The sequence below is a fragment of the Amblyomma mixtum genome, chromosome 3 (genome assembly GCF_055824585.1).
Source record: "Amblyomma mixtum isolate Tamu chromosome 3, ASM5582458v1, whole genome shotgun sequence".
NCBI lineage: Eukaryota > Metazoa > Arthropoda > Arachnida > Ixodida > Ixodidae > Amblyomma > Amblyomma mixtum.
In genome coordinates this window covers 15,026,998-15,048,179 of record NC_143014.1, presented here as the reverse complement: position 1 = coordinate 15,048,179, position 21,182 = coordinate 15,026,998, and the positions used below count along the sequence as shown (strand labels likewise).

At 47.0% G+C, this 21,182-nt stretch overlaps 1 protein-coding gene and 1 pseudogene across 6 annotated transcripts in view; one reads left to right on the top strand and one right to left on the bottom strand.

The window, feature by feature from the left end:
* sli (slit guidance ligand) overlaps positions 1-21,182 on the bottom strand; it is a 567,521-nt gene that overhangs the window by 389,819 nt on the left and 156,520 nt on the right. The window lies entirely within an intron of this gene.
* LOC149349300 (uncharacterized) lies at positions 5,217-5,936 on the top strand (annotated as a pseudogene).

The window sequence follows — 21,182 nt, the reverse complement described above, 5'->3', positions numbered from 1 at the left end:
AGATAAGGGAGGCTCACGGTGCAGAGGTTGTGCTGCAGGCTCTTGATCCACACAACTGCTACTTGCCGGGCACACGACGCGCCGCAGAGAACGGAATAGCAACGACCGATAGCAGCTCGCCGCCTGCGTCCAACCTGGTCGACGGGTAGTTGTTACCGCTCCGCGTCGCATCGGCAGAATGCGAACGCGGAGAGCGCCAGAGACGTAGTAGCGCGTTGCTTGGGGACAAACAACAGGACCAGAAAGAGGAGGAGACGAACGCGTTGCTTGCCAGCCTGGATGCCGGCGTCAGAAGAATGCGCTGGTATTGTTTGTTCGCGCTCATAAGCCCTGGGATAGGTGAACGTCAAAAATTTATCTTTTCTGAGGATCGTTGGCCAATACCAGGTTGTTGGCAGAATTAATAACTGCGATACAAGCAAATTTCCTCCCATAGCCGCTTCGCTGCTGCTGCCTGGTGCAGCTCGCATCGCGTCTGCTAACTCCATCCGCTGCTCAAGGAGTTACAGAAATCGAACATATCTTTATTTTACTACGAGACGAGGTGCACAGTTAACGAGGTAACGTGAGTAATACCTTAATACTAGGTACCTGGCGGCCATTGTATGACACCACCGTCGATGGATGCATGGATGGATGGATAGGAGCGCCCCCTTTGAAACGGGGTGGTGGCAATAGCCACCATGCTCAGCTTTTCTTTCTTTATTTTTGTTGAACTGTGTTGTGAATTCTCATTAAGATTTGCCATCTTCTTTACCTACGGTTTCCTACACTTCTAACCTTATGTCACATCTCTGCATTTCAGCCACCAATCCTCCAATCGCTTTTTGCTAACTTCCACTGCGGATTTATTTACATGACCATTGTTACCTTTAAACCCTAGGGCCTCAGGAAGAGTCACTGTGCCTGCATCGACATCCGGATGGATACCATCACATTTGATTATGAGGTGTTCAATTGTTTCCACAGATCTACCACACACTGCACATGTGTCATCTTCTTCGTTAAATTTCTTTTTGTAGCTGCGCGTTCTAAGATACCCTGACTTTGCTTCAAAAAGTAGGGCACTGCCTCTTGAGTTATCACAGAAAAATTCTTTCCTGATCTGCCTTTTCCAGTATCGATATAGTTCTACACTATGTTTTTTTTTTCATTAAATTAATATTTTTAACTTCCGCGTTTTTAACCTGTCGTTTAATGCTCTTTCTTTCTCCGTCCTCATGACCGGCATACTTACTGGTTAGTTTCCTAGTTCTTTTCCGGCACTGTGAGTCAACTCTCTTTCTGTATAAGTATTTAAATACCTTAGCTGCCCAACTGTTACCGTCCAATTTCCTCAGGCGTTCTTCATACAGTATTTTACTCTTAGCTTCCCGTGCTTCGAACGATGCCCAGCCCATATCCCCTTATACTGCCTCGTTTGTGGTTTTGCCGTGGGCACCTAGTGCTATTCTTCCAACAGCTCTCTGATTTACATCTAATCTCGACTGAACTTCTGCCCTTAAGCAGAGAACCGTATTGCCGAAAGTGCCGCCGCGGTGGCTCAGCGGTTACGGTGCTCGGCTGCTGTCCCGAAAGACGCGGGTTCGATCCCGGCCGCGGCGGCTAGAATTTCTTTGGACGAGAAATTCTAGAGGCCCGTGTACTGTGCGATGTCAGTGCACGTTAAAGAACCCCAGGTGGTCGAAATTTCCGGAGCCCTCCACTACGGCGTCTCTCATAGCCTTAGTCGCTTTGGGACGTTAAACCCCATAAACTAAACCAAACCATTGCCGAAAGTAACCCCTGGCACCATTATTCCTTTCCAAATACCTCTCAGTACTTCATATTTGTTGTACCCCCATAATGCCCTATGTTTCATTATCCCGGCGTCTCTTCGTCCTTTTGCCCTAAGAGACTCTTCATGCTTTTCCGTGTATATCTGTCCTTCGTTTAGCCATATCCCGAGGTATTTGTATTCGGCCACTTTGGGTATTTCGTGGCCTTGTATTGTAAGCACCTGATCAGTTGTACCGTTGAAAATCATCACACCTGACTTGAAACTGAAACCTAGAGTGTCTCCTTCGTCTCCACAACAATTAACCAAAGTTTGTAAATCTTCCTGGCTATCTGCTAACAGTACCATATCGTCCGTATACATTAAACCCGGAAGTCACTGCTCAACTACATTTCCGCCTAATCTGTACGACAGATTATAGCCTAGATTACTTTCTTGTAGCCTTCTTTCTATCGTCCCTTTTCCGTCGTCCCCTCAGCGGTACAGCGCCGCCCGTGGCAAAACGCTGGTCACAGGAATGAGGAGGGAGTGGCGTAGCCGGTTGCGCTCGGCAAGAATGGCTCTACCCGTCGTTCTGCGGTGCGGCTTTCATAGCTTAGCTAATCGCACGCAGTCTTTTCCAGCAGGCAATCTCGAAAAAGGGAAGAGCCTTTACGAGGCAAGCCATGTGTACGACCAGCGCGAGTGCCAAGGTGTGGTCGCGCACATATTCCCTAAGTGCATACTGCCGCCGCGGTGGCTCAGCGGTTATGGTGCTCGGCTGCTGACCCAAAAGGCGCGGGTTCGATCCCGGCCGCGGCGGCTGGAATTTCTTTGGAGGAGAAATTCTAGAGGCCCGTGTACTGTGCGATGTCAGAGCACGTTAAAGAACCCCAGGTGGTCGAAATTTCCGGAGCCCTCCACTACGGCGTCTCTCATAGCCTTAGTCGCTTTGGGACGTTAAACCCCATAAACCAAACCAAACCTAAGTGCATACTGCAGACAAAGCTGAATGCGTCAAGCTACGATGTGGACCTAGAAGTGAGTGCAACTTCACTCCTTCAATAACCATTGTAATGCACAAAATAGATTTTATGTACATGCCGTATCACTGCCAGCATGCAGTTGGACGCAACAAGGAACATAACTGAAGCAAAATGCAGCTGGAAAGCCAGCGTGGACGGCCGATGCAAGCATGCTGCGGCGCTCGCATTTGCCGTTGGTAAAGAAACGGCGTCATGCACGAGCGCCAGTCGAAGTTGGGGTGCGCCTTCTTAGAATATTTACCCGAAAGGAAACAGACTGTGTCCATGGGACGACTGTACATTACCTCATTACCTACGGCAGACTCGAGTAGAGTTTCACGGTAATACGAGGGTGTTCACAACAGCCACCGGAATGTGTTTCTAGAATAACCGCCTATTGACATTAAACAATTGCTTCATGCGGAAAGGCAGTGCTTTAAGGCTGATATAAGGAGAGAAGCGTTGTGCCAAACTAATCTTGCTGTTCTTTGATCAAAAACTCTAAGGGGGCACACAAGTATGCTTAGGAGCAGTAATGCGAAACCATTTTTCTTACTGCTGCCGATTATGTCGCTGCGTGTTCGTTAATTACACCTTTGCCGTTTTTAAGCAGTGTTCTCGCTGTAGCTTAATTCGGTTCTACCGCATCCGAAGACATGGGTCCCGTTGCTAGAGCGTCTACTAAGCCCACAAAAGTACTAATTATTTAGTTTATTATTACCTAATTCATATTAAATCAGCACTTCGATAAATTGACGATGAATGTATGAGGTAATTCAGTAATTTGGAAAACTACTTCGGTCAATATTTTAATTACCAATTTAACCATTTTGTGACCTAACTAAAGGTCATGGAACTTGTTTAATTAAATAGGTAATTAGGCATTTGAGAGGTTGCTATAAATTACCACTTAATTTGAAAAGTGAGTGATTATTTCAACTGATTATTTACTATGTATCAATCCCCTTAAAGACCTAACTAATCAAAGAACCTGACGCGTGCCGGCGTTCTGTGCGAGGCGAGTGAGACGCGGGCCGGCGTTCTGTGCGAGCCGTGTGAGACGCGTGCCGGCGTTTCGTGTGGACCGAGTGAAACGCGTAATGACGCGCCAAGTGACGTCAGGCGTGGCTCTACAAAAGCGAGCACCTGCATGAGCGCCGCCGGGAGAACGCAGCTTAGCTGTTGCCCAATAAAGTACTACGCAGTGTTCTATCGCTTCTTATCGCTTCTTACTTGCCGAGACCCGCGAACACCACAACTGGCGACGAGGATGGTGGAAGCAACGCGAGACACAGAAAAGAAGCGCTGAAGCTGGACAACGAAGTACCGAGGCAATAGGTAGTTTTAGCTGAGCGTTTTTACGGCCAGCGGGGCGGAGCGGGCGAGCGGATACACCAGCGGATACGCGCGCGAGAAAACAGTTTTAGCCGGGCGGATCGCTCGTCCTCTCGAGCGGACTAGAGTCGAATTGCTCTGCTGCTCCACCTATTGGTCCCAATTCGAGTTAGAGTGAAAAGAATATCAATTAAGGCAGCTAATAATGCGCTGAAACTGTTTAGTAAAGGTAGATTCTGTGTTTTAGTTCATTATTTGGCAAGTGTTGCGTTTTAGATGTACAAAAGAGGCCGCCATGTTGAACACCCATACACGCCCGCGCGCTGCCTATCGCTCCGCTGGAGAGGGCTTCCCAGCGGGCGTAAGCTTCGCTCCGTAAAAACGCTGGCCGGCCCAGCGACGTGCGCATGCGCAGTGGCGTCTGCGCTCGTCCGCTCCTCTCCGCTGGCCGTCAAAAACGCTCAGCTAAAACTGTCTAATAGTCAAGATCAACGCTGGATTCAACCGCACCTACGACGAAAGGCGACAAGACGTCTGAGATGGCAGCCTCCAGTCAGATTGGTCAAGTAGAAGCCTTGGACGAAACTGTGAGTGACCGGCTATCTTACGAAGAACGCCTAATTTCCTTTTTCGCGGTGAACAAAGTTCCAGAAGACCTCAAGGTGCATGCTTTGCTAAGCGTCACTGGCCCGAAGTCATACAGCCTTTTGAAATCTCTGACCGCACTAGATAAGCCGTCAGAAATGACGTTCAAAGAGCTAACTGAATTGCTTCGCAATCACTTCACCCCGAGAGTGTCTGTGATCGGAGAGCGAGCAAAATTTCACAGAAGATGTCAGCTGCAACATGAAAGCATCGCACAGTACGTAGCGGAGCTAAGAAAACTAGCTCAGACCTGTGAATTCGGTACCTTTTTGGACGAATCGCTTCGTGACAGGTTTGTGTGCGGTTTATTACGCACCGGCATTCAGGGATAGTTATTTGCAGAAGAAAAAACGCTGACGTTCCAAAAAGCCGTTGAACGCGCCCTCGCTTTGGAAGAAGCTAAGAAAAATGTTGAGGAAGCGCACGCTATAGAAGCTGTCGATGACTTCCACAAAATGAGCGCTGAAGACGCAGGCTAAAGAAAGCATTTTTTCGAGTGTTATCGCTGCGGCTCTGGCAAGCATTTTTCCCGGGCCTGTCCGCACATAGCAGAGAAGTGCATGAACTGCGGCAAGAAAGGTCACGTTGAGCGTGCCTGCCGTGGTTCCAAGCAGTATCCAACGAGTTCATGGAAGTGGATACGCACTCTTGAAAATGACGACACAGGAAACATCCAGACGCTGTCTCAAAAAACCCGGCCTACCATCACCGTCGATGTCGAAATTCAAAGTGTACCTTTGCGAATGGAGTTAGACACAGGCGCTACGGTGTCTGTAATACCAAGACAGCAGTTCGAGAGACTTAGACCGCCTCTGAGACTGGACCCGACGGAACTGCGACTGAAAACGTACACAGGAGAAGTTATCCAGCCCTGCGGCGTCTTCAAAGCAGCCGTAAGATACAAGGATCAAGTCGGTGACCTTCCGTTGTACGTCGTAGACTACGGCGGATCAGCTCTTCTAGGACGCGAGTGGCTCGAAACTTTGCGCTTGGACTGGGACGAAATCTGCCGTTTGCAGAAGCTGAACAGGTTTTGGTGCGCAATTTCAGGAGCGGACCAAAATGGCTCAAAGAAACTATCGTGCAGCTCACCGGGCCAGTGTACTATGAGGTCAAGGTGCAGACACCCAACGGATCCTGCATGTGGAGGCGACACAAGGACCATCTGCTACTAGCCTCAGCTGCGAACACGCCGTCAACATTTGCGGTGGGGGAGGAGACCGACATCTGTTATCCAGAACTCTCAGATTGTCCGCCAACCTCATCAACCGCTGTCTCCGCAACTAGCCCTGCACCCGTGTTCAGCGGAAACAGCCCTACGAGGCGGTACCCTCAGCGAGTCAGGAAGCCGCCTGACCGATACCAGCCATCGTGACTCTCCAAATTGCGGTGGAGGAAGTGACGCGTGCCGGCGTCCTGTGCGAGCCGAGAGAGACGCGTGCCGGCGTTCTGTGCGAGGCGAGTGAGACGCGGGCCGGCGTTCTGTGCGAGCCGCGTGAGACGCGTGCCGGCGTTTCGTGTGCACCGAGTGAGACGCGTGATGACGCACCAAGTGACGTCAGGCATGGCTCTACAAAAGCGAGCACCTGCATGAGCGCCGCCGGGAGAACGCATCTTAGCTGTTGCCCAATAAAGTACTACGCAGTGTTCTATCGCTTCTTACTTGCCGGGACCAGCGAACACCACAGAACCGAAATCCTGAGGCCGACATTCACCACCTGCTGGGGTTTGCCCGGTGTTGAAGCCGACAAGAATTCGGCAACTGACGGCAGCGGGTCTTTCGCTCAGCAATAGTGCTTCATACACCGCGTGGACACAGGGACCTCATCATCGTTCCCTCCTCGATTTCGTAAGATCAGCGAAGCTTTTCTCATTTATTTAAAGATTCTCATCTATCATTACATACCGTTTTATGCCCTGAGGCAATCAACACCGCATTAAAGAATATTATTTTATTAATTTATCCTATAATGGATCACCGACAGTTCGTGCCGACCTGCTCTGGTGACAAACTCTGCCGACAAGCCCTGATCACAGCGCCTGTACACGCCACTCATGAGACAACAAACGCTTTCACATTACTAATGCGTGGAGGTCCTTTGCTAGCTTCGGAAGAGTTTCCCCTTAGTTTCACACCCGAATGGTGCGATCGCGATTGTTGTTGATAACTTTTGAGATTTTCGCTGCTCATATTACGACTTCCTCGAGAACATGAGCTTTGAACAGGATCTTGGGCTTGATACTTTTCCATCCTGATGTTAACAGCACGAGAAGAGAAGCACTCACAACGAGAGCCGTTACAAGAACTGTAGTTGGCCATAACAGCAGCTTAGGCTCGGCGTTTTTCCATCCTGATGTTAACTGCGCATAACGTAGACGGGACACGAGAAGAGAAGCACACAAGGAAATGGTGGTGCTCGCACGACGTTATTCTTGGCCTCGACTTTTTGCAGATGTGTGGTGCTAACGTCGACTGTCACACAGGTGAGCTCAACGTCGGCAAATGTTCCACCACTGGCTCTGTGGAAAGCTCGTGCAGTGGAGAGAGAGCATTCTGTGTTATCCGCGATACTGTCGTGCCTCCTTCTTCGGCTGTGTGCGTACCGGTTTCCTGCCCCGATACCACTCACGACGTGTTTGATGCGACTGTTGAACCGAACCACTGCATGAAGAACATCTTGGTTCCTCATGCCATGGTTTCCGTCATCAATGGAAGAACTGAACTGTGGACAGTGAATAGTTAGACAGAATAGTTCTGCCTGAAGGCCTGAAGTTGCGTCATGCAGCCAAGACACGCCGGTATCCGTTGCCTTGGTTACCGAAGCCTTGGGCGCAGCAGCACCAGAGCTTTACGACGAGTCGCAGTTGCTTCGCATGACTGACAACTCGCTTTCCACGCAGAAATGCCATGATCCATCCTTCTTTTGAACAAGGATTACTAGAGTAGCCCAGGGACTTGAAGACTCTTGTATAACGCCTTTGGTTACCATCTCCTGCACTTGTTCATTGATAACCTTGCGTTCAGACGGTGACACTCGGTTGGGCTTTTGGCGAATAGGATGTAAAGCACCAGTGCCAACCCTGTGCAGGGTTCGAGACGGAGGGATGGAATGTGGGCCGCCGGACTGTGAAAAGTCAAACACAGTGGAGTGTCGCAGGAGGATGGCCAACATTGAACGGCGCTCATGCATGGAAAGCTAGTTGAAGCAACTGCGACTCATCGTAAAGCTCTGGTGCTGCTGCGCCCAAGGCTTCGGTAACCAAGGCAACGGATACCGGCGTGTCTTGTCTGCATGACGCAAGCTTCAGGCCTTCAGGCAGAACTACAGATTTGCGTTGACTACCTTACTCGGTATTGCGAAACGGCAGCCCTACCCTCGTCTACAGTGCATCATGGGTCCTCTTTTATGCTGCGTTCCATAGTTCTCCGCCACGGACCCCCAAAAGTTATTATCAGTGACCGTGGTCGCCAGTTCACCCCTGACGTCGTGTAGCAGCTTCTCCGTTCCTGCGCATCGAATTTTCGCCATTTCTCGCCTTACCATCCCCAGACGAATGGGCTAACTGAGCGCACGAACCGAACGATCACTAACATGTTTTCAGTGTACGTTCATTCCGAGCACAAAAACTTGGACAACGTCCTGCTGTTCATCACCTACGCGTTCATCACCTAAAAGAAGGGGCTGAAGACTACGGGCTTCAGCCCCTTCTTTTTACTATATGCTCGCTCCCGCCCCCCCCCCCCCCCCCCACGCTACACCCTGGACACCATACTGCCTTTTTCTGCCGAGCCTAATGAAGATCCCTCCATCGCCGAGAAACTTTGTCTCGCCGAAGAGGCCCGGCGCCTTGCCCGCCATTGTATTCTCGCCTCCCAATATCGGTCCAAAGCGCGCTACGATGCACACCGCCGTCACGTCACTTACAGCCTTGATGATTTGGTCATGTTGTGGCGGCCTGTCAGAAAGGGAGGATTGTTCCAGAAGCTCCTGTGCTACTACGATGGACCCTGTGTTATTATTGAGCAAATTAGCGAGCTCAATTACCGCATAGCACGTCTCACGGCAAGCGGCCGTCGTTCTGCACGAAATGACGTGACTCATGTTGCCCAGCTGAAGCCCTACCATTCGCGTGGTGCTTCTTAACTCTCCCAGCGGCCTACGGCTGCGTCGGGGGAAGTGTGACGCCCCTGAAGAGGCGATGACTGTTCTATTTGGTCGGCATCACTGACTACTCGGAAGATGAGGATAACGAGGTGAATGTGCCTCGTGCTTGACAGTTGGACCCTGCTGGTTTTCAGTCGCCTGGGGCAGAAACTCCCAGGCATTTAGTACAAAAAACGCAGCGCGCGCGCCTTCCTCCAACCTGCAGCAGTGAGGCGAGGGCGCCGCAATGGCCGCCGTCTCCCGAAAAGGGGCACTGACCCCTTCGAAGAATGACTCCACCCTACGAGGGGGCGTGCGCATGGAGGTACCCTAGCACCTACATGCAACGCTTGGCCGCACAGTTGATAACAACTTTTAAAAATTCAGTTGCAAATTACTCTGCACCAAATGAGCTCGTATTTTGTCCAGGTGTATAGCGAACTACGTGAAATAAACAGCTTGAGTCTGGAAAATGATATCCTGACAATTTATTTCTCCATTCCAGCGCATAGGCCACGCTGTCGCATCGCCACGAGAAACTCAATCATTAGAGCAGTGCCAGCGTTCTTTTGGAGAAGAGCAGGTGCACATCATGAGCCTTCACATGTGTCCAGTGTAAATAACTGTAGTTTGATGGCGTGACCAACTGCTGGTCCTGTATAGCGAATGGAGTTTGTCAGCAAATCATGCGCTACTCAAGATAATGTCGTAAAAGATAAGATTAAGGAATTCCACAGCATAAACAAGCAAGCGGCAGTAATTTGACATATATGTGGTGCAGCGGCAGTCATGCAAATTAAAAGAGCTCCTAGCAAGGGTATGGCACTGGTAAATAAAAGGGGCTACTGCGCACAAAAATACACGGACAAGAAGGTAAAACAAGCGCAGAAGGTAGCACAACACGGCACTGCTGACAATTTTGTTTGCGTTTTATTTCTGTGTTTTTACTTCCCTCTGCCCATCCAACGACCCATCATCTCATTAGCGTACAGTCGTAAGGCAGCGCAATCCGAATATCCTGGACTCAGTTCCCAGCTCATTTTTCTTTTACACCGCGGATTTGCGGAATTTTTCGTGCCCACTTTGGCGGGCAACAACGCCGGGCTTCGTCGCCGACGACACACCAATGAGCGCCCGAAACGAGCTCTTTCGAACAGACGCCGCTCCAATACTCGGAGGAGTCCTCCTGGAGGAACAGCGCAGAAAGCTTGGACGGCACAAGCAACGACTCAGCGCCGTAGCAAAAACACAGGGACAAATGGGGCTTCGCGATGCGCCCAAGCAGCAGAACACGTGCCTTCTGGGCGAAACCCGATGACCAATCGTAAAAAAAAAGAAAACATAATGAGGGGAACCCCTGCGTGGAAAGCGTCGCTGCTTTCTTCGAGCTCCTCTACCGGCAGCAAGACGATCCAGCTGCCCGAAATCGGAGGTGGTCAGAGGGTGAGATACGACACTCGCGTCATTTTAGAAGCTGCGTCACTGGGCCCCGACCGACACTTTCTCCTTGCTTTTCGAGTAGAAAGACATAAAACGGTGAAGCTGTGGGGAGAGAAAAGGATCCACTTTTGGGGTGCCGGCAACTACGCAGCAACATCCAACAAACAAACGACACACAGCTGCCGTGCGGGTTTCTAATAAGAGAGTGTATACCCATTTGCATCCACCCAAGTGCAGGCTGCAGAGAAAAGCTTTCGCAGAAACTTCAGGCTTATAGAAATACTCGCCTTCTAATACAGTGACACGCAAGTATTACTGCAAGGAGGAGGTAAATTGGAATCAAAAATTGCAAACGCGATAGTCAGATGGTGTTACAATCGGGCAACATATGGAGCAGCCGTTCTGCTCAAGAAAAACCTCCGCACACGGTAGCGTACATAGGAAAAGATAACGGTAATACCATTATGACAAAAACTCTTCCACAGATCTCACGGTAGTTCCAGACAGATGCGACATGCGCAAAAATAAGCATTGGTTGAAGACCCGATCTCTCGCTCCTTAAAAACGCGTCAGTAAGGTACAAAGCTCGGCAGCTGTAAATATATAGCTCTAGCAATCCCGGTTATGTTCAAAAAGGTGCGGCAGGATTTCACTGCGCAGGCGCCAACTACCGGGTAGCTCCCACCTAAAAGCCTTCTCCTGTAACGCTGTGTCGAAATTCGCAGTCACTGGCGGGAGAGCCGGCTGCACGGTGATGTGTGCTTTCTAAAGCATCCAATATACAAGTCACGCGTGAATCCCACAACACACAGGCGCATTGAAGAATGGGCCTTAGGTGTGTATTTTATATTTATTGGGGCTTTATCAAAATTTCGTCCGCAGAAGTTCACCATTTTGAATATTTAACACTTATAATATGTTGTTCATGGAAACACAGCTCCGAACTAGAACAGCAACTATTATACACAATAAGATGCAAGCATTCCCGCCTATAGTTACAGGCACATTTATTGCAACACGGAATTGACGTAACGCTTTAATAATTAACATTTACGCTCCGCCTAGTGATGTCGTACATGCAATCACTGAATTAGAGCAAGTACTACAGCAAGAAAAGGGATGTGTACTAGTAGTAGGAAATCTTAATGCCAAACACACTGTTTGGCGTGGGAAGATTCAAGACGATCGGGCGAACAAAACGGCAGAAATCCTAGCAACAATGCACCCACAGATAATTAAAAACCCACCAGCAACATTTGAAACAGTAAATGGCAAGTGGTGTATAGAGATCAATGGGTCGTCTCAAACATTGGCAACTCGCATAGAGAACTGGGAAGTTCTTCTTGAAGAAAATGCTAGTGATCATAGCTATATCACCTTCGACATGTTTCAAGAGATACATAACCAACAAAAGGGGCTCACACAAAACGGTATCCGAAAATTCCTAGCGCTCTAGGAACAGATTTTTGGCTCATCTAGACATCCCAGACACCAATAAACACAATCACGCTTTGAGCACATCATACAACACTTCTACAAAGTACAAAACCACAGCAGAAATACTTCAAACCCATTAACAACGATCACAACTCCCGCGAGAAGTGGTGGACAACAGAACTACTAATAGAACAGAAAAAAGTCCGAGCTCACAGAACAAGATATCAGCGAGCACGAGGTGAAGTTAGAACATGCTACCACACACTACACAGCAGACCGCTAAAAATTACCAAGAAAACATGACGGAAACTGGAAACAAATCATCGAAAACATTTTTCAGTGAAATTAATAAAGGAAACCCATTCACACTACCATATAAAATAGCAGGCAACAAAAATAACATCAATATTTTTCAAGAAGGGTTTTCTAGCGCGCTAGTTGGTGCTTGTCGTTCATGATTAAACTGTGCGTAAAAAACACGGACAGAGACAGAATACACGTACCCACATAGAGCACCCGCCTTCGCTTCGGGAGGTGGTGGGTTCGACTCTCACCGCCGGCCGGGTACCAACCGGTTCTCTCAAAATGGGTACAAGCTATGCCCCAGCCTGGTGCTCGGCTTCTCAGGGTGCATGGCTTGGGAAAGGAGCCCGCGCCTTCATATCCCAACACTGTGTGAGCGTGGAAAAAGGTCCACAAATTGGGCTTCTACCGCACGAGGCGGGTTTAGGGTTGCTTGACGGCGGAACATATCTCTCATCCGTCAAGGCAACTATTTGGTCTACGACCCTTTTCCCAAGCATCTCACCCTAGAAGAGCCAGGGGAAATTTTTCATTCATTAAAGAAACCGGTGAGTACCCGGCGGCACTGGGGATCGAACCCCGCACCTCCCGAATGCGACGTGGATGCTCTACCACAAGGTCACGCTCGCTTCTATGTGAGCTCTATGTGTGTACATGTCTTCTGTCTCTGTCGTGTTTTTTTCGCGCAGTTTAATCATGAACAATTATTTTTATTCCACCGATTCCGAAAGTGGACGGAACCCTCACAACAACCGCAGAAGAGTCAGCCCAAGAAATACTTCACACACTATTCGATCCCACACAAAACGCACATGCGGATAGCAACGTAGCATCACAAAAGACCCCTCCATGCCCACATGACAAACATAATACACCACCCACACCCATAGTGCTCTCGGAACTGGGCATAACTAATGACATACCATTTAGTGAAAACGAGATCGACACTATTTCCTAACATACACAGCCCCAGGCCTCGACCAACGCTCAACGCCATTCATCCAAGCCTTCTATAATAAACAAAAACCATTTGTCATAGCAACCTTCAATGCAGATCTTAAACGTGAACGATTCCCCACTCAGAGGGAACAGTCAAAAGTAATACTTATCCCTAACTCTAACTGCACCGCAAGTTCCGCAACACAGCCAGACCACTACCGCCCCATAGCATTAAACTCCAATCTAGGCAAGCTACTTGAGACACTCCTCAGAGATAGACTCTGTTATTACCTACGCACCCGTAACGTGCTTCCGAACAATCAGTACGGATTCACACATGACAGTTGCCCTGCAGAATATAAAACAGCAGATACTAGAATCTAAGTCGAGCCAGGAGACAACGATCATTTTTCTGGAACCCAAATACATGTTCAATCTCATTTAATCCAAACACGTATGAGAATTTCTACATTCTCACAAGAATCCGCAAAACTTCACCACACTCACGGCCAACATACAGCAAGACCGTATTATAACATACACATCATAACACACCAAACTACAACACAGAACAACAGAGTGTTCCCCTCAATGTTCACCACTTAGCCCTTTAATACAGAATAAAACAATAACAGATCTTCTAAGCACCCAAATGCCAAACAAAATTTGCACCCAGGCGTACGCACATGATATAAAACTGATAGTAATGGGCAAAATCAGAGCTCGAATAGAAAACAGAGCAAGGTAATATCTAAACATAATACAGCAATAGGCACAGAAGAACCAAATTGATTTCAACACCAAGAAATCAAAGTTCATCACACTCGAGATCAAATATTAAGACCACCACATATAAAACTCTGCTTACAAACAACTTAACATGTAAAATTGCTGAAGATGCTTAGTGTTACAGAAAGTTTTCTTTGATCTAAAGCAAGACATACAGGAGAAGAGAACCACTCTTACGCTAAACCTCAATAGATTCACAGGCAATTCATGGGGCATGACAGCGAAACATCTCAAGCACTCATACACAACGGCCACAGAAGGCATGGTTTGAAGGTTTGAAGGTTTATTTTCCGCAACTGGGTGTTGCGAGGACAGCCAGGGAAAAAGCTGTATAGACAGCTTGAGAGGTCCTGGCTTCCTCTTACAGTGCAGCATTGACGGTGGCGGAGTACGACATCAAACAAAATGTAAGTAAAGTATGTTAGGTACAGAGAATGAGACATGTACGTTCAATACGTAGTACATTGTGCTTATAAAAGAAAGAACTACATTAGATCAAAGAGCCTATAAAGGCAAACACAGGGAGGAGAAAATAAATGACAGCAAAATTGACAGGTGCACTCAAAGTGGTAATAGGAAGAAAAAAAAAACTACATGAATATTTGGGGCAATTCTTTCAGAGAAATATTGGATAGATCAAGATTCTTGTGGCAGTACAACTGGTTCAGAAGTGTCGGTAAGGTATGCTGCAACATTTGTTTGCCATAGTTTGTGCGGCATTTCTTAACATTCCAAGGTTCTGCTGCGCGGGTATCATACACAGTTCTGCTTTGCTCTAGCCCAGCCAGTGTAAGTAAGGAGTCATCATTTTTCATTATGGCGAGTTTATATTTATAGCACAGCCTATAGTTATACATGGACTTCATTGGTATGACGTTGTGTCGATGGAAAAGGCTCGCAGTGTGGAAGAAATATGGCACTTTACATGCAATGCGTATAATTCGTTTTTGTAACACTGTGAGTTTGTTAATATTTTCAGCTGTTGTTGTTGCCCACACCATACATCCGTAGTTGGCTATAGAAGAGAACAAAGAGTGGTAAAGTAACATGTTGACTGACATAGGAAAATTAAAGCAATTGCGGCGCATGATACCAACTGTTCTGGAAAGTTTCTGAACTACGTAATTAATATGGTCATTCCATGACATATCTGCTGCAAAGTAAACGCCCAGAGTTTTCACAGACTGCACAAACTCTATTCTGGTATTGTTTAATTCAATTAGAGGTAGTTCCAAGTGTTTGTGACGTGGGTGAAACATGACTGCTGCTGTTTTACTAACGTTAATTCTTAAGTGATTATCAACCGTCCAAGTATTTATTGCTTTTAAGGTTTTATTAGCTCGATTTGCAAGATCAGCAGTTGAAGTACCCGAAAAAAACAGACTAGTGTCATCTGCGTAAATTATATACTTAGCAGTGCTATCAATGCGGACAATATCATTGACGTAAAGAACAAAAAGAAACGGACCCAAAATGCTCCCTTGCGGAACGCCAGAAGCTACCGATTTCAAATGCGAGCATTCACCGGCAATACTGACAAACTGAGACCTATGTTGCAAGTATGAGGAAATCAACATATGGGCTATGCCTCTAATACCGTAGTGATCTAATTTTTTAAGCAGCACAGAGTGATTAACAAGGTCAAACGCCTTTGAAAAATCTAAAAATAATCCGAGTACCATGTTTTTTTACTCAAAATGTTTTAGTATGAATTCTTTCTGAGCAAGGAGAGCTAACTCAGTCGATCTGTTTTTACGAAAGCCATATTGAGCGTTAGTGATAATGTTATATCTTTCAGTGAAGCAGGATAGTCGTTTAAGAATAACTTTTTCGAGGCCTTTAGAAAATACAGGTAAGATTGATATCGGGCGATAGTTTGCCATTTCATTTTTGTTTCCTTTTTTATACACTACTGTCACTTTTGCCCTTTGCATAAGACGCGGAAAAACTCCGGTAACCAAGGAGAGGTTGAAGATATGGGCGAGGCAAGGTGCAAGAATGTCGATGGTAAATTTTATGGGCTGTATCTGGAAACCTGACGCGTCTGTAGCTTTACTATTATTAAGCGATAAAAATTCTGTAATTACTTCATTTACTGTAACCGGTGTTATAAATATTGTTTTACCATTTCGGGCACTCATATAGGACAGATTTACGTCGCCGCTTGATGTGTCAGCAAAGGAAAGAAAGTAGTCATTAAAGGCATCTGCTAGATCAGCACCTTTTAGTTCAATCCCTTCATGAATAATTTTTGTGGTCGGTTCGGAAGAATTAGCGAAGATAGATTTTAAAACCTTCCAAACTTTTTGACATTGTCCAGCAGTTGAATTAAAGCGGTTATGAAGATATTGCTTTTTAGCGACGCGAAGTTGCTTCGTGACGAAGTTCCTGAATTTTTTGAACGTTTTCAGCTCTTCAGGGCACCTACTTTGCAAAAACAGTCTATAGAGTTTATCTCGTTTTTTTATCAACTGCAACATGTCCTTGTCGACCCATGGTTTCTTACTTTTCTTTGATTGGGAAAATTTCTTCAGTGGAAAGGAAGCATTATAAATGTCAGTAAATGTCTCTAAAAATTTTTCGTAAGCTTCATCAGGGTCGCTTTCCTCAAGAACATGTTCCCAGTTAACAATAGATAAGCGTTCCTTAAACTCGCATAACGTGTGATCATTTATAACTGGATAAAAGGATGTTTGGTCTGGTTGTCGTTGAGAATTCAGAGTGAGATTGACAGATATGAATATTGGCATGTGATCACTTAGAGCATAAGCGATGGTGCCAGATTTCAAGCTTTCTGTTTTGAAATTTGTTATGAACAGATCTAAAAGAGTTTCTGATTCTGTCGTAATCCGTGTAGGTGACATGATGACGTTTTCACAGGAGTGAACGTTAAGTAAAGTATTGAACTCGATTGTTGTGTTATTGTTGGCCAGCATGTCAATGTTAAAATCGCCACCTAAAATTAACTGATATTGGTTGATGTTAACAAATTCTAGGAATGAATCAAGAAATAAAAAGAGCTCAGCAGAACTGCTACCCGGTGGACGATAGCAGACACAAAATATCCTTGTGCCAGACTTGACTGCCAGGACTTCGTAATGGGGTGTAATACAACAAAATTCAGGCAGCATTTCTGATTCCATAAGATTTGAAACTAACATTGAAACACCACCTCCCCTTCTTATGGATCGGTTCAAATAGAAACACTTGTACGTCGGAATAACATAGACGTCACCTTCACAAGTAAACCACGTTTCTGAAAACATAACAACATTGAAACGAGCTTCCACTTCGCTGAAAAAACAGTCAAGTTCTTCTTGCTTATTTCGACCAGATCTGAGATTAACATGAATGCAAGAGCAACAATGAGGATTATCAGGCTTAATGGAACTACTGAGGTCAGAAAGATCAACAAGATTAGTATAAAAAGACATCGAAAAAAGAGTGCCGCGTGTTACCGCAAATTACTGGCTTTATAGCTGGTCCAAATCTGCTGCACAATGGATGACAATCGCGGGATCATGTTGTTTCCTTCTAACGAACACTTTCCCATTCCGGTGCCAAGCGTACTGGTAATCATTTTCCCCTGCCCAAGCCTTCACATAGCGCAAGAGCTCACGGCTTTGACGCGTCATGTTTTCGCTGACTGAAACATCTGACTGAACATCTCTTAAAACTGTCCGCTTCTGAAACCACATGTCACGAGTTGAGAGCTTTGAAAACCGTACAATGATCCCGGGCACCTTTCCTGGCTTTGAAGGAAGTCTGTGCACAACATCGACATCATTCAAAGTGAGCTCTGGCAAATTCACAGATTTTGCTACGTCATTTACCTTTTCCATCAGATTCTCATCATTTGTCACCGGTATGCCGTGCACCTCAAGGTTCAGCTTTCTGTTTCGCCACTCAAGGTCATTTACAGTCATTTTCAACGACTCAACATCATCAGCGTCGACTCTGGTCTCAAGTGCACTAACACGTTCCCTACGCCTAACGGTTCCCTACGCCTCACCAATATGGTATAAACCTACTGCACATATACTGTGAAAACTTAGAGTCATTCAACATATTTCACTGCTCAAGATAGCTGAGGCATTTAGAACAACCTCAAGTAATGCATTACCAATTCCAGCCAATGCCCCATTAATTACCTTCCTGTTTCACCGAAGTGAGTTCCGTGTAATTTTGTAAAATATAGCACGCATGGGAGTGATGTGCCGACCAATAATTTTCCAGCAACTATTTTTAATGTTAGAAGACTCTCTTCGAGACCCAGAGTTCACGCTGTGCGTTTAAGGTACCAACTGTATTGCGTAATTTTGTTTCTATTGACTGGGCAGCAATAATATAACATCCTAAGACGATCTCAACAATTATTACCCTTACAATTCAAGGCAGCCAGGCATGCAGGCATGCAGTGCTATGTGCCCATTTCTTTCACTTCGTCTGCAGCGCAAGATGGCTTGTGTAAGTCTCTTTTATTGTGGTGCACCTCTTACACTTTTCCTAATGAGTGCTGGCTTCTTCTGTTTTCTAGCCTGCACCAGAGATTTACCCCAACCTAGTGATTTAGCACCATCAGAATGAACGCACGAGGGCATCTGCCTAAGAATGAAAAATGCCATCAACTCTAGCTCCGACATATTTATTATTGGTTCTGCCCAATGCGTCAGCGCACTGGAGTAAAATCTTTGCATTGCATCACTTAGGCTCTTCCTTAAAGGCTCCCAGATTGCAGCAAGTTGAGGAAAATCTCCTACAAGTGACACTTAAATGTACTTCCCGGAGTAAGGACAAGAAACTCCGCTCTTTTCGCCCGACTCAAAACTTGAGTGGAATGCCACAGGGATTTACACGCGCTGCAAGACTTGCTGGCTCCACAGGACTGCCACTCGCTGCCTGCCAGCACGACAACCCGGAAGTGTCTATAAAAGACCCTCCACAAGCCCTCAGCTTCAGTGGTCATGGCTGACTGCGCATAAGCAAGTTGCCTTACGCTTCGGTATTCTACTTCGCATAGGTGGGGATTATCCCACACTGCCGCGGTCTGCTGGTCCTACCGTGCCTCAAGCGCTTTGTTAATTTGGCTGAGGATGTGCACTGTGTGTGCATGCTGCTTTTATGCGGCGATGTGAAGTCGAACTCCGGTCCTAATGACACTAATACAGACACTTCAGAACTATTAAAGCAACTGCTTGGAGTTCATAAGTTAACAACCGCAACGGTGACTGTCAGGACATAACATCAGAATTTGGATAAAGTAGTTTCTGACTTGAGTACGCCGCTGGCTGATTTTGAAAAACAAAGTATCGACAGCCTGGAGCGTGCAATTCACTCCTTACAGCCAAAATCTGTCGCCTTACAAGATCGCAGTTGGTTTTAAGACTTAAAATCCCAAAGCGAAACTAGTTAAGGGGGACGCCGTAGTGAAGGGCTCCAGATAATTTCAACTACCTGGGGCTCTTTAATTGATGTGCAATTACATTGGACAGCACACGTACCTCTAGCATTCCATCTCCAAAAAAATGCGATCTAGATCGCTGGCCCGCGTCTTTCGGGTCAGCAGCCGAGGGCCATAGGATAGGATAGGACAGGATAGGATAGCTTTATTTAGCTCTAGCGCAAGTGCTTGTATGCGGTTCAGATGAGCCCATCTCCGCAACGGTCGGTTGCCCCTAGACCAGGGCTCCGCTGGATGCTGCCGTCAGCTGAGCTCGCCGTATCAGACCGATCTGGTCATCGCGCAGTCGCTGAAGAGTATACCCTCTCATTGCTCCGCACTTGGACTTGGTATAATGAGAACGACGTCGACTTTTTGACATGCCCATGTTATGTGATACAGTGTAGGTTTTTAATGGCACCACGGACAATTGTGTGCGTAAAGTGTGGGGTGGATTTTACTGAATGTGTTTCGGTTTCGATATGATCACGTTTGGAGTTGTCTCCAAGTGACAGCCTCTTCTTTGTTTAAGGATTTGGGCGGTGGTGGGTACCGCATCCCGCTGCCTTTGTAGTTGTTTAGAATGGCCGAGTATTCCGGTACTGGTAGGGATTCCTCAAGGTCGTTGACGTTGGATGCTCGGTAGCTAGTATATCCTCGAGCTATCCTATACGCCTCTTGGTTTCCTTCCACTCTCGTGTACGCCGGTACCAAGATGATCTTATGTTTGATCGGCTTGTGTGGTTCTGCATCTGTTTGTTGTGTCTTGCACTCCACAGAGCGGATTATGCGGAGCATTCTGTGACCGACTCTCCCGCAGAGATAGTTGCGACAGGCTGCTTGTGAGTCAATAAGAATTGTCAGTGACCGCTCAATCCGATAGCGCTCCACTGCCGCTAGAGCGACGGCCGCTTCTTCAGCCTCAACTATCGTGCAGTCTTGCAATGAGGCGCTGGTAATCTCGTGCAATTCCGAGTTGACTACAGTTGCTACTGCGTTGTTGGTGCTATATCCCCTGGTCATGGCGTATGTGGCAGCGTCCACGTAGACTGTTGTATCCTGGGATGTGTGTGTTCTTTGTAAGGGGTCGGCCCTTGCCTCTCTGCAATCTTTGTGGAGGTTGGCGTCCAGGTATCTTGGTATTGGTGCCACCCCGAGCGTGCTGCGGTACTCATCGGGGATCGTTTCGGTTCTGAACATTTTCCGAATTTGCACGGTGTAGCCCCGTTTCTTTAAGAAAGCTCTTACTGTGGGGGTCTGCTGTAGTCTGCGCATTTGGGCGACGTGGTGCGCTTCCCTTAGTTCTTCGAACGTGTTATGCAGTCCCAAGGCTAAGAGCTTTTCAGTTGAGCTATTATGGGGTATTCGAAGCGCGGTTTCATACGCTTTGCGTAAAATCGCGTCCGCCTGTTGTACGTCACTCTTGATATGGTTGTAGTACCGGAGACTGTGCGTCGCCCGGCTGGGAACTAGGCTCCTGACCAGCTTGAGTGTGTCTTCTTCTCGCATGCCATGACGTCTATGTGAGATGGGCGTAATGATGCGGGCCACTTGCAATGCAGATGCCTTTAATAGTGCAAAGGTATTAGTACAGCGTTGATTTGACTGTATCCACATCCCTAGGACTCGTATGAGTGTCTTCTCTTGTATTGGTTCTCCTTCGAGGTAGACTTTTAGTCGAAGCTCTTTACTGGTAGGGACTGCTCGGCTCTGTTTTCCTCTCAACACCCGTAGGAGCTCAGATTTTTCGGTCAAGCACACTAGCCCTCTTCCTCCCACGCAGTTTTCCACGCAGGCGGCCGCTTCTTCAAGCCTATCCTCTTTCTACCCGAGTGAACCAGTATTAGCCAAAATGGTGATGTCGTCGGCATAAGTGGCATGGTGTATGTCGTCAATTTCTTTTAGTTGCTTCACCAGTCCAATCATAG